Source organism: Eubalaena glacialis, chromosome 18 (genome assembly GCF_028564815.1).
Source record: "Eubalaena glacialis isolate mEubGla1 chromosome 18, mEubGla1.1.hap2.+ XY, whole genome shotgun sequence".
Classification (NCBI taxonomy): Eukaryota; Metazoa; Chordata; class Mammalia; order Artiodactyla; family Balaenidae; genus Eubalaena; species Eubalaena glacialis.
In genome coordinates, this window is record NC_083733.1 from 12,084,909 (window position 1) to 12,100,462 (window position 15,554).

Below are 15,554 nucleotides of genomic sequence, written 5' to 3' on the forward strand. Positions count from 1 at the left end.
AGAAAACCACCCCTCATTACAGTTTGGTGGACCTGTTCAGACCTCTATTTCTTAACAAAGAGGCCAAGGTGGGGCTGATGTTATTTCTACACATTCCTTCACATATGGACTGGTTTCCCCAAAATGAAGATGGTACGGTTATACAAGGTTATGCGGGCATAGCTACCACATACCTGTTCAGTTGTTCAGTTGTCCTGGGCTGGATGCAATTGGAACATGCCATATACTTGTCTAAATTAGATGTGGAACGAATGTTCATGAAATAAAAACCTACTACATAACGACCAGTAGAAAGAAAAGCATCACGTGGAACCATTGTGAATTTAGCTATAATCTTAATGGGAGTTATATTTCACTGATGACTATTAACTCTTTTTTTTTTGAAATTTATGAATTACCATGTCTTGAAGGGAAAGGTTAAAATTATAACTTTATATGTGCATTTCTGCCCCAAATGCTTTTAAGATTAATCAAACACCTAAGAGAAAATTAAGGGTTGGTATGAATAGGAGCATTTAGTATATTTCAAAATTAAATGCATAAAATTTAATTTTATAAATTCCTAGAAACATATAATTTTCCAAGACCAAATCAGCAAGAAATAGAAAATCTGAACAGACCAATTACTAGTAGTAAAATTTAATCAGTAATCAAAAAACTCCCAACAAACAAAAGACCAGGACCAGACGACTCCACAGGTGAATTCTACCAAATATTTAAAGAAGACTTACTACCTATCTTCCTCAAACGACTCCAAAAAATTGAAGAGGAAGGATCACTACCAAATTTGTTCTATGAGACCAACATTACCCTGATACCACAACCAGACAAGGATATCACAAGAAAAGAAAATTATAGGCCAATATCCCTGATAAAGATAGATGCAAAAATCCTCAAAAAATACTAGCAAACCAAATTCAACAATATATTAAAAGGATCGTACACCATGATCAAGTGAGACTTATCCCAGGGATGCAAAGACTTTTTAACACCTTCAAATCAATCTATGTGGTACACCACAATAACAAATTGAAGAATAAAACCATATGATCATCTCAATAGATGCAGAAACAGCATTTTACAAAAACCAGTATCAATTTATAATAAAAACTCTCAACACAGTGGCTATAGAGGGGACATAGCTCAACATAATAAAGACCATACATGACAAAACCACAGCTAACATAATATTCAACGGTAAAAAGCTAAAAGCTTTTCCTCTAAGTTTAGGAACAAAATAAGGATATCCATTCTTGCCATTTTTATTCAACATAGTATTGGAAGACTAGCCACAGCAATCATACAGAAAAATAAATAAATAAAAGGCATCCAAATTGGAAAGGAAAAAAGTAAAACAGTCACTATTTGCAGATGACATGATACTACATAGAGAAAAACCCTAAAACCTCCACCAGACTTCCCTGGTGGTGCAGTGCTTAAGAATCTGCCTGCCAATACAGGGGACACAGGTTTGAGCCCTGGTCCAGGAAGATCCCACATGCTACGGAGCAGCTAAGCCCGTGCGCCACAACTACTGAGCCTGCGCTCTAGAGCCCACAAGCCACAATTACTGAAGCCTGCACACCTAGTGCGCATGCTCCACAACAAGAGAAGCCACCGCAATGAGAAGCCCACGCACCGCAACAAAGAGTAGCCCCCGCTCGCCGCAACTAGAGGAAGCTCGTGCACAGCAAGAAGACTCAACACAGCCAAAAATAAATATTTTTAAAAACTCCACCAAAAAACTATTAGAATTAATAAATGAACTCAGTAAAGTTGCAGGATACAAAAATAACATACAGAAATCCACTGTGTTTCTATACACTAATAACAAAGTATCAGAAAGAGAAATTAAGAACACAAGGCCATTTACAATTGCATCAAAAATAATAAAATTCCTAAGAATAAATTTAATCAAGGAGATGAAAAACCTGTACTCTTAAAACTGCAAGACATTGATTAAAGAAATAGAAAATGAGATAAAAAAACGGAAAGATATACCATGCTCATGGACTGGAAGAATCAATATTGTTAAAATGTTCATACAACCCAAAGCATCTACAGATTCAATGCAATTCCTATCAAAATACCAATAGCATTTTTCACAGAGCTAGAATAAATAATGCTAAAATTTGTATGGAACCACAAAAGACCTCAAAGAGCCAAAGCAATCTTGAGAAAGAAGAACAAAGCTGAAGGTATCATACTTCCTGATTTCAAACTATAGTAAAAACTATAGTAATCAAAACAGTATGGTACTGGCATGAACACAGATAAAAACCATGCTTATATGCCCAATTAATCTATGACGAAAGAGGCAATAATATAAAGTGGGGAATAGAGGGTCTTTTCAATAAATAGTGTTAAGAAAACTGGACAGACACACAAAAAAAATTGTCTGTCTCACACCATATACAAAAATAAACCCAGAATGGATAAAGACTTAAATGTAAGACCTGAAACCATAAAATCCTTCAAGAAAACATAAGCAGTAAACTCTTTGACATCAATCTTAGCAATACATTTTTGGATCTGTCTCCTCAGGCAAAGAAAACAAAAGGAAAAATAAATAAATGGGACTACGTCAAACTTAAAAGATTTGCACAGCAACGGAAACCATCAGTAAAACAAAAAGGCAACCTACTGAATGGGAAAAGATATTTGCAAATGATATACCCAATAAGGGGTTAATATCCAAAGTATACAAAGAACTCATACAACTCAATATCAAAAAAAAAAAAAAAAACAAGCAATCCTATTGAAAAAATGTACAGAGGACATGAATAGACATTTCTCAAAAGAAGACATAGATGGCCAAAAGGCACATGAAAAGATGCTCAATACCACTAACTATTGGGGAAATGCAAGTCAAAACCACAATGAGGTATAATCTCACACTTGTAAGAATGGCTATTATCAAAAAGACAACAAATAACAAGTGTTCACAAGATTGTGGAGAAAAAGGAACACTTGTACACTGTTGGTGGCAATGTAAACTGGTGCAGCCACTTGGAAAATGGTATGGAGGTTCCTCAAAAAATTAAAAATAGAACTACAATATGATCCAGCAATTCCACTCCTGGGTATCTAGCCAAAGAAAATGAAAACACTAATTCAAGGAGATATACACACCTCTGTGTCCACTATTATTTACAATAGCCAAGATATGGAAGCAACCTAAGCGTCCAGTGATAGGTAAATGGATAAAGAAGATGCGGTGTGATGGAATATTACTCAGCAATAAAAAGGAATAAAATCTTGCCATTTGCTACAACATGGATGGATCTAGAGGGTTTTATGCTAAGTGAAATATGTCATACAGAGAAAGACAAATACCTTATGATCTCACTTACATGTGAAATTTAAAAAAACAACAAATGCACAAACAAAACAAAGCAAAAACAGACTCAAAGATACACAGAACAAATGGGTAGTGGCCAGGGGGAGAGGAGTGGGGAGTTGGGTGAAATAGGTGAATTAAGAGGTACAAAAAAAAAAGAGGTACAAACTTCCAGTCATACAATGAATGAATCATGGGGATAAAAAGTACAACATAGGGAATCTAGTCACAATATTGTAGTAACTTTGTATGATGACAAATGGTTACTAGACTTATTGCGGTGATCATTTCATAATGTACATAAATGTTGAAGCAATATGATGTATGTCAACTATACTTCAGTTAAGAAAACAAAAACTAAATAAAAATTAAATACATAAATACTTCTATTTATTCGCATCCAAGTTGAAAGGGAGCTAAATCGCAGAAGTTTTACCCCTCAATATTACTGAAAATAATACAGTGCAAAAAGAAAAGTTCTCCATGTGCCAAATAAAATAGAAAAATATCACAATGCATTTTAAATAACTAACTATACCTCCATATGCATTTGGGAGTGTGAATACTGTGAGTGGATGTGTGCAGTCGAGTGTGAATGCATGTGAGTTTGTGGACTAATGTGTATGTGTGAGTGTATGAGAAAGAGAGACAGAGAATAGATGATCTTGCATATTATGAATGTGTGTGCATTTCCTAATGTGTTTTTATTCAAGGTGGAAATCACTCGAAGATCACATATCCTTCTATAACCAGAAGCACACAAAAATCTTCAGCTTCATAGGAATTTTTCCCACTGAATAATGAATTATGCCTGTGGACACAGTAAGAATTTATTCTTGGTGATTTATGGAAGCAATTTAAACAAAGCATGGAAAGATTTAGGTATTTTACCATATACATGTAGATGGTAATTCTTTAAAAGCTTTGATATGAACCTAGAAATACAAAGGGCAAATAGAGGCCAGCATCACCCTGATACCAAAACCAGACAAAGATACTACAAAAAAAAAAATTACAGACCAATATCACTGATGAATATAGATGCAAAAATCCTCAACAAAATACTAGCAAACAGAATCCAACAACACATTAAAAGGATCATATAGCATGATCAAGTGGGCTTTATCCCAGGGATGCAAGGATTCTTCAATATACGCAAATCAATCAATGTAATACACCATATTAACAAATTGAAGAAGAAAAACCATATGATCATCTCAATAGATGCAGAAAAAGCTTTTGACAAAATTCAACACCCATTTATGATAAAAACTCTGCAGAAAGTGGGCATAGAGGAAACCTACCTCAACATAAAAAAGGCCATATACGACAAACCCACAGCAAACATCATTCTCAATGATGAAAAACTGAAAGCATTTCCTCTAAGATCAGGAACAAGACAAGGATGTCCACTCTCACCGCTATTATTCAACATAGTTTTGGAAGTCCTAGCCTCGGCAATCAGAGAAAAAAAAGAATTAAAAGGAATACAAATTGGAAAAGAAGATGTAAAACTGTCACTGTTTGCAGATGACATGATACTATACATAGAGAATCCTGAAGATGCTACCAGAAAACTACTAGAGCTAATCAATGAATTTGGTAAAGTTGCAGGATACAAAATTAATGCACAGAAATCTCTTGCATTCCTATACACTAATGATGAAATATCTGAAAGAGAAATTAAGGAAACACTCCCATTTACCATTGCAACAAAAAGAATAAAATATCTAGGAATAAACCTACCTAGGGAGACAAAAGACCTGTATGCAGAAAACTATAAGACACTGATGAAAGAAATTAAAGATGATACCAACAGATGGAGAGATATACCATGTTCTTGGATTGGAAGAATCAATATTGTGAAAATGACTATACTATCCAAAGCAATCTACAGATTCAATGCAATCCCTATCAAATTACCAATGGCATTTTTTACGGAACTAGAACAAAAAATTTTTTAATTTGTATGGAGACACAAAAGTCCCCAAATAGCCAAAGCAGTCTTGAGGGAAAAAAACGGAGCTGGAGGAATCAGACTCCCTGACTTCAGACTATACTACAAAGCTACAGTAATCAAGACAATATGGTACTGGCACAAAAACAGAAACATAGATCAATGGAACAAGATAGAAAGCCCAGAGATAAACCCACGCACCTATGGTCAACTAATCTATGACAAAGGAGGCAAAGATATACAATGGAGAAAAGACAGTCTCTTCAATAAGTGGTGCTGGGAAAACTGGACAGCTACATGTAAAAGAAGGAAATTAGAACACTCCCTAACACCATACACAAAAATAAACTCAAAATGGATCAGAGACCTAAATGTAAGACTGGACACTATAAAACTCTTAGAGGAAAACATAGGAAGAACACTCTCTGACATAAATCACAGCAAGATCGTTTTTGATCCACCTCCTAGAGTAATGGAAATAAAAACAAAAATAAACAGATGGAACCTAATGAAACTTAAAAGCTTTTGCTCAGCAAAGGAAACCATAAACAATATGAAAAGACAACCCTCAGAATGGGAGAAAATATTTGCAAACGAATCAACGGACAAAGGATTAATCCCCAAAATATATTAACAGCTCATGCAGCTCGATATTAAACAAACAAACAACCCAATCCAAAAATGGACGGAAGACCTAAATAGACATTTCTCCAAAGAAGACATACAGATGGCCAAGAAGCACATGAAAAGCTGCTCAACATCACTAATTATTAGAGAAATGCAAATCAAAACTACAATGAGGTATCACCTCACACCAGTTAGAATGGGCTTCATCAGAAAATCTACAAACAACAAATGCTGGAGAGGGTGTGGATAAAAGGGAACCTTCTTGCACTGTTGGTGGGAATGTAAACTTATACAGCCACTATGGAGAACAGTATGGAGGTTCCTTAAAAAATTAAAAATAGAATTACCATATGATCCAGCAATCCCACTACTGGGCATATACCCAGAGAAAACCACAATTCAAAAAGACACATGCACCCCAATGTTCATTGCAGCACTATTTACAATAGCCAGGTCATGGAAGCAACCTAAATGCCCACTGACAGACGAATGGATAAAGAAGATGTGGTACATATATACAATGGAATATTACTCAGCCATAAAAAGGAACGAAATTGGGTCATTTGTTGAGACGTGGATGGATCTAGAGACTGTCATACAGAGTGAAGTAAGTCAGAAAGAGAAAAACAAATATCGTATATTAATGCATATATGTGGAACCTAGAAAAATGGTACAGATGAACCGGTTTTCAGTGCAGAAATTGAGACACAGATGTAGAGAACAAACGTATGGACACCAAGGGGGGAAAGCCGTGGGGGGGTGGGGGGGGTGGGAGGGGTGGTGTGATGAATTGGGCGATTGGGATTGACATGTATACACTGATGTGTATAAAATTGATGACTAATAAGAACCTGCTGTATAAAAAAATTAATTAAATTAAATTTTAAAAATTTTTTTAAAAAGGGCAAATAAACACTAATCTCGCAAAGGAAAAAAAATCCTAAAAATTAGATAATATAACTTTATTTTTATGTAAAGGATTGTTAACTGTGTGATTTTTATTTTATACAGACACTTAATTCACAAATAAATCATGTAAGTATAGGCCAAAAGTCAAAGTAATACAAAAGGCAAGTGATTTGCATCATTTTGCAAAGATTAAATGCTTTTAGAAATGACAAAATTATTATGGTGAGTAGTAGGGTGGCAATGATGCAGCTCTAATTTTTCAATGGTTATTGAGAAATTAGGCAGTTAAATGTTAATGGTCATACTAAATTCATATTGAGGAGGCAAACGACACATTAACACATACCATATGTTTACAATAGTTTTGCTACAGTTACTCTGCAATCTCTAAAGGGAAAGGAAAAGTTCAATTTAAATTGAGAGGAGAAATAAGAGTATATTCAACGCTGAAGCCAAAAATACAAGCGATTCTATCTTCTCCTTTCCACCAGGAACCTCAACGTCTCCCTCCTTTGCTTCTTATTTTCTTAATGAGCCACTAAATTCTCTTTACTTCTTTAGTTTATCCGCTCTTCCCTATCTCCTCCTACATATGATCAGCTCTCTTCTCTCACCCTTGTCATTCTTCTCTCCTTGTCCTCACTTCACCTGTCCCATATCTGCCTTTTCCTCTTTGTGGCTTAGCTTAACCAATTTAAATCCCTGGGCCCCACCATTCTTCTCCTGTACATTGGGATGCATGGACTCATTCACAGTGTCACTCACAAGTCACACCTACCCCTCCTATTCACCCACACTCATGTGTTTAAATTCAAGAATAGTACCTTCATGAAGTAGTTTTCTTCCATTTAATTACCACCCCACAACATGAACTCCCAGAACTCTACACAATCTACACACATGTTGAAGGACAAAACTTACAAGCATCTTTTGAGTTTTTTAATCTAGTTTGGAAAAGTGCTCAGTTATGTCCCTATAAGCATGACATAGAAATGACATAAGAACAGTAGTTATTATTAATTAGTATCCTTTCTGTTGATGACAGCTTCTTTTGACTGAATCCCTGTCATGTGACACACACAGATTTACACTGTACCTAATACTCAGAGCAATCCTGGGAGGTCTATGGTATCACTTTACAGATTAGGAAACACAGAATCAGGCAAAGGAAACAACTGTAAACCTGGAATTCCCACTCAGGGATGCCTGATATTGACACCAGTGCTTTATTCACTATGGCACCAACTATGTAAAGCCATTTTAAAAAGTCTACAGAGGACTTCCCTGGTGGCACAGTGGTTAAGAATCCACCTGCCAATGCAGGGGACACGGGTTTGATCCCTGGTCCAGGAAGATCCCACGTGCAGCGGTGCAACTAAGCCCGTGCACCACAACTACTGAGCCTGCACTCTAGAGCCTGCAAGCCACAACTACTGAGCCTGTGTGCCACAACTACTGAAGCCCACACACCTAGAGCCTGTGCTCCGCAACAAGAGAAGCCACTGCAATGAGTAGCCTGCGCACCGCAACGAGGAGTAGCCCCCACTCGCCGCAACTAAAGAAAGTCTGTGCACAGCAATGAAGACCCAACACAGCCAAAAATAAATAAATTAAATAAATAAATAAATAAAAAGTCTACAGACTAGCCACACTTGATTTTAACCCTCCTCTGTTTTCAGTCATTGTTGCCGTTTATTTCTTTGTTGCCCATTTGTTTTTAGTACCAATAACCAATTAATACAGTATAAAGCTACCATGGGCATGTCCTCAGTGAAAAATATGTGCACATATTAGGGAATAAAACAGGGGCAATGTCCCTTTTACCAGCGTCTAATAGGTACATTTTTAATATTGTTAATATAGCCATCTCACTTTGATCAAAATAAGAATCAAAGAGGAACTGAATAGGTGACATCAGTGAAAATGACAGAGTAAAACCCTCCAAAAATCCTCTCCTCCATAGAAGACTACTTTTTTTTTAATGGTCAGAATCAACATTTCGGAACCCTGGAATTTACCAATGGCATGCAGCAATCTGGAGAGTGTTATTTCAAGGAAAATTGCTAAATCTCAATAACAGGAGCTTTGTGGCATTTTTAACTTGCCCTATTCCCATTCCCCCATACCAGCTCAATATAGTCTTGAAAACTATTACACGAAAATCAACAGCTTGGCAGCCATTGGAGGGAGAACAACAAGACTGGAGCTCCTTCAAAGCCCCATTCAAGAGAGTTTTTATTATTTAATCAGTCTGCTAGTTCCCCTGGAAGATTCCACTTGCAAAGTTGTCTTTATTTTAACTGACTTTCTTAGTCTACTCAGGGTGCTATAACAAAAATGCCATAGGCCTGGTGGCTTCAACAACAAATATCTATTTCCCAGAGTTCTAGAGGCTGGGAAGTCCAAGATCAAGGCATAAGCAGATTCAGTGTCCAGAGAGAGCCTGCCTCCAAGTTCAAAAAACAGCAGTCTTCTCGCTGTCTTCACACAACGGAAGGAGTGAGGGAGCTCTCTAGAGCAGGGGTTCCCAACCCCAGGGCTGTGGACCGGTACCGGTCCGAAGCCTGTTAGGAACCGGGCCGCAGAGCAGGAGATGAGCGGCGGGCAAGTGAGCGGTGGGCAAGCGAGTGAAGCTTCATCTGCCGCTCTCCATCACTCCCTATCCCTCACATCGCCTGAACCATCCCCCCACCCGCCCCGGTCCGTGGAAAAACTGTCTTCCACGAAACCGGTCCCAGGTGCCAAAAAGGTCGGGGACTCCTGCTCTAGAGTCTCTTTTATAGGGGCACAAATCCCATTCATGAGGACTTTGCTCTCATAATTATCCCCCAAAGACCCCACTTCCAAATATCATCACTTTGGGGATTAGGCTTCAACATAAAAATTTGGGTGTTGGGGGAGGGGACACAGACATTCAGTCTATAGCACTGACTCAGAGCTCACTCAGTGCAAATAGACTCTTTGGGAGGGGGACTTGGGAGTAGAAATATTTGTCAAAGACAATTAGAGGCAATTGTTTAATAGCATGAATGCCTGAAGTACTGGATAAAATTCAAACAATAGGCTAATCATTAAGCTTAAAAGGAAAAGCTGAGGGTGACCTCCCTGGTGGTCCAGTGGTAAAGAATCCACCTTCCAATGCAGGGGACGCAGGTTCGATCCTTGGTCGGGGAACTAAGATCTCACATGCCATGGGGCAACTAAGCCCACGTGCCACAACTACTGACCTCACACGCCTCAACTAGAGAGCCCACGTGCTCTGGAGCCCACACACCACAACTAGAGAGAAGCCCATGTACAACAACGAAGACCAGAAGCAGCCAAAAAATAAACAAATAAATAACTGAAAAAAAGGAAAAGCTGGGGAATGAAATGTCCACAGGAGTGATGGGTTGAAAAGCTCCAACACATTTCTGGAAATCTAGAAGGCCATACCCATAGATAGGGCTATGCACATGCTCAAGAAAGAACTGACGACATCCTAAGTTTTCACTTCTGGTTAACCTGGAGGCTACACACAAGCAGGCAGTGAAGGCTAGGTAGCATTACAAAATGCCTACTGAGTGTTGATATTATGCCTTAAGACATTCCCTGATAAACAAAACTGAGAGAGTTCATGCTAGCAGATCTGTCCTATAAGAAATACTAAATGGAGTTCTTCAGACTGAAATGAAAGAACACTAGGCCATAATTCAAATCAATATGAAAAACTAAAGAGCAGAGGTAAAGGTAATTACCAGTGATGCTTTAAATCTACACAAGAGTCTCAGTCACCTGCCATTTGACACCTCACAGTTGAGATAAGGATATTTACAATATTTTTTAAACCAATTTAGATGCATTTTCTCTTTTATTTTTTATTAAGGTATAGTTGATGTATAATATTATATAAGTTTCAGGTGTACAACAGAGTGATTCACAATTTTTAAAGGTTAAACTCCATTTATAATTATAAAAAGTTGGCTATAATCCCTGTGCTATACAACATATCCTTGTGGCTTATTTATCTTATACATAGTAGTTTGCACCTCTTAATCCCCTATCCCTGTCTTGACCCTCCCTCCTTCCTTCTCCCCACTGCTAACCACTAGTTCGTTCTATCTGTGAGTCTGTTTCTGCTTTGTTATATTCACTAGTTTGTTTTTTTTTTTAGATTCCAATTACAAGTGATATCATACAGTATTTCTGTTTCTCTGACTGACTTATTTCACTTAGCAATATACCATCCAAGTCCATCCATGTTGTTGCAAATGACAAAATTTCACTATTTTTTTATGGCTGAGTAATATTCTATTTTATATATATACATATATATACCACATCTCTATCCATTCATCTGTTGATGGAGACTTAGGTTGTTTCCACATCCTGGCTATTGCAAATAATGCACTATGAACATTGGGGTGCATATCTTTGGATATATACCCAGGAGTGGAATTGCTGGATTATATGGTAGTTCTATTTTTAAATTTTTAAGAACTCTTCATACTGTTTTCTACAGTGGCTACACCAATTTACATTCCCACCAACACTGTACCAGGGTTCCCTTTTCTTCACATCCTTGCCAACATTTGCTTTCTGTGGTCTTTTTGTTGATAGCCATCTTGACACGTGTGAGGTGATACTGTGGTTTTGACTTGCATTTCTCTGATAATTAGTGATGCTAGCATCTTTTCATATGCACGTTGGCAATCTGTATGTCTTATTTGGAAAAATGTTTATTCAGGTCTCCTGCCCATTTTTAATTGAGTTTTTGATGTTGAGTTGTATGAGCTGTTTATATTTTTTGGATATTAACCCTTTATCAGTCATATCATTTGCAAATATTATCATCCATTCAGTAGATTGCCTTTTCATTTTGTCAATGGTTTCCTTTAAAAAGCTTTTAAGTTTAATTAAGGTCCCATTTATTTTTGCTTCTGTATCCTTTGCCTTAGGAGATAAATTCAAAAAAAAATTGTTACAATTTATGTCAAAGAGTGTTCTGCCTGTTTTCTTTTAGGATTTTTATGGTTTCTGGTCTTACATTTAATTCTTTAATCTATTTTCAGTTGATTTTGTATATGGTGTTAGAAAATGTTCTAGTTTCATTCTTTTACATGTAGCTCTCCAATTTTCCCAGAACGACTTATTGAAGACTGCCTCTTCACCATTGTATATTCTTGCCTCCTTTGTCGTTGATTAATTGACCATAAATGTCTGGCTTTATTTCAGCTCTCTATCCTGTGCCATTGATCCATGTGACTGCTTTTGTGGAAGTACAATACTGTTGTTTTGTTTTTTTACTATTTTTTTGATGTGGACCATTTTTAAAGTCTTTATTGAATTTGTTACAATATTGCTTTTGTTGTATGTTTTGGTGTTTTGGCTGCGAGGCATGTGGGATCTTAGCTCCCTGACCAGGGATCGAACCCACACCCCGTGCATTGGAAGGCGAAGTCTTAACCACTGGACCTCCAGGGAAGTCCCCACCATACTGTTTTGATGAATGTAGCTTTGTAGTATAGTCAGAGGTCAAAGCATGACTTCTCCAGCTCTGTTCCTTCTCAAGATGATTTTGGCTATTCGGGGTCATTTGTGTTTCCATACAAATTTTAAAATTATTTTTTCTACTTCTGTGAAAAATGCCATTAGTATTTTGATAGGGATTGCACTGAATCTGTAGATCACTTTGGGCAGTATGGTTATTTTATTTTAATATCTTTATTTGATTATAGTTGTTTTACAATGGTGTGTTCGTTTCTGCTGTATAACAAAGTGAATCAGCTATACATATACATATATCCCCATATCTCCTCCCTCTTGTGTCTCTCCCCCACCCTCCCTATCCCACTCCGCTAGGTGGACACAAAGCACCAAGCTGATCTCCCTATGCTATGCATCTGCTCCCCATTAGCTATCTATTTTACATTTGGTAGTGTATATATGTCCAAGCCACTCTCTCACTTCGTCCCAGCTTACCCTTCCCCCTCCCCGTGTCCTCAAATCCATTTTCTACGTCTGCGTCTTTATTCCTGCCCTGCCCCTAGGTTCTTCACAACCATTTTTTTTTAAGATTCCATATATATGTGTTAGCATATGGTATTTGTTTTTCTCTTTCTGACTTACTTCACTCTGTATGACAGTCTCTAGGTCCATCCACCTCACTACAAATAACTCAATTTCGCTTCTTTTTATGGCTGAGTAATATTCCACTGTATATATGTGCCACATCTTCTTTATCCATTCATGTGTGGATGGACACTTAGGTGGCTTCCATGTCCTGGCTATTGTAAATAGAGCTGAAATGAACATTGTGGTACATGACTCTTTTTGAATTATGGATTTCTCAGGGTATATGCCCAGTAGTGGGATTGCTGGGTCGTATGGTACTCCTATTTTAGTTTTTTAAGGAACCTCCATACTGTTCCCATAGTGGCTGTATCAATTTACATTCCCACCAACAGTGCAAGAGGGTTCCCTTTTCTCCACCCCCTCTCCAGCATTTATTGTTTGTACATTTTTTGTTGATGGCCATTCTGACCGGTGTGAGGTGATACCTCATTATAGTTTCAATTTGTATTTCTCTAATGATTAGTAATGCTGAGTATCCTTTCATGGGTTTGTTGGCAATCTGTGTATCTTCTTTGGAGAAATGGCTGTTTAGGTCTTCTGCCCATTTTTTGGATTGTGTTGTTCGTTTTTTTGATATTGAGCTGCATGAGCTGCTTGTATATATTGGGGATTAATCCTTTGCCAGTTGCTTAGTTTGCAAGTATTTGCTCCCATTGTAAGGGTTGTGTTTTCGTCTTGTTTATGGTTTCCTTTGCTGTGCAAAAGCTTTTAAGTTTCATTAAGTCCCATTTGTTTGTTTTTCTTTCCATTTCTCTAGGAGGTGGGTCAAAAAGGATCTTGCTGTGATTTATGTCATAGAGTGTTCTGCCTATGTTTTCCTCTAAGAGTTTTATACTATCTGGCCTTACATTTAGGTCTTTAATCCATTTTGAGTTTATTTTTGTGTATGGTGTTAGGGAGTGTACTAATTTCATTCTTTTACATGTAGCTGTCCAGTTCTCCAAGCATCACTTATTGAAGAGGCTGTCTTTTCTCCACTGTATATTCTTGCCTCCTTTATCAAAGATAAGGTGGCCATATGTGCGTGGGTTTATCTCTGGGCTTTCTATACTGTTCCATTGATCTATATTTCTGTTTTTGTGCCAGTGCCATACTGTCTTGATTACTGTAGCTCTGTAGTACAGTTTGAAGTAGGGAAGCCTGATTCCTCCAGCTCCGTTTTTCTTTCTCAAGATTGCTTTGGCTATTTGGGGTCTTTTGTGTTTCCATACAAATTGTGAAATTTTTGTTCTAGTTCTGTGAAAAATGCCATTGGTAGTTTGATAGGGATTGCACTGAATCTGTAGATTGCTTTGGGTAGTATAGTCATTTTCACAATGTTGATTCTTCTAATCCAAGGACATGGTATATCTCTCCATCTGTTTGTATCATCTTTAATTTCTTTCATCAGTGTCTTATAGTTTTCTGCATACAGGTCTTTTGTCTCCTTAGGTTGGTTTATTCCTAGGTATTTTATTCTTTTTGTAGCAATGGTAAATGGGAGTGTTTCCTTAATTTCTCTTTCAGACTTTCCATCATTAGTGTATAGGAATGAAAGAGATTTCGGTGCATTAATTTTGTATCCTGCAACTTTACCAAATTCATTGATTAGCTCTAGTAGTTTTCTGGTAGCATCTTTAGGATTCCCTATGTATAGTATCATGTCATCTGCGAACAGTGACAGCTTTACTTCTTCTTTTCCGATTTGGATTCCTTTTATTTCTTTTTCTTCTCTGATTACTGTGGCTAAAACTTCCAAAACTATATTGAATAATATTGGTGAGAGTGGGAAACCTTGTCTTGTTCCTTATCTTAGTGGAAATGCTTTCAGTTTTTCACCAATAAGAACGATGCTGGCTGTGGGTTTGTCATATATGGCCTTTATTATGTTGAGGTAAGTTCCCTCTATGCCTACTCTCTGTAGGGTTTTTATCATAAATGGGTGTTGAATTTTGTCAAAAGCTTTTTCAGCATCTATTGAGATGATCATATGGTTTTTATCCTTCAATTTGTTAATATGGTGTATCACATTGATTGATTTGCATATATTGAAGAATCCTTGCATTCCTGGGATAAACCCCAGTTGATCATGGTGTATGATCCTTTTAATGTGCTGTTGGATTCTGTTTGCTGGTATTCTGCTGAGGATTTTTGCATCTATGTTCATCAGTGATATTGGCCTATAGTTTTCTTTCTTTGTGACGTCTTTGTCTGGTTTTGGTATCAGGGTGATGGTGGCCTCATACAATGAGTTTGGGAGTGTTCCTCCCTCTGCTATATTTTGCAAGAGTTTGAGAAGGGTAGGTCTTAGCTCTTCTCTAAATGTTTGACAGAATTTGCCTGTGAAGCCATCTGGTCCTGGGCTTCTGTTTGTTGGAAGATTTTTAATCACAGTTTGAATTTCAATGCCTGTGATTGGTCTCTTTATATTTTCTATTTCTTCCTGGTTCAGTCTCAGAAGGTTGTGCTTTTCTAAAAACTTCTCCATTTCTTCCAGGTTGTCCATTCTATTGGCATATAGTTGCTTGCAGTAATCTCTCATGATCCTTTGTATTTCTGCAGTGTCCGTTATTACTTCTTTTTCATTTCTAATTCTATAGATTTGAGTCTTCTCCCTTTTTTTCTTG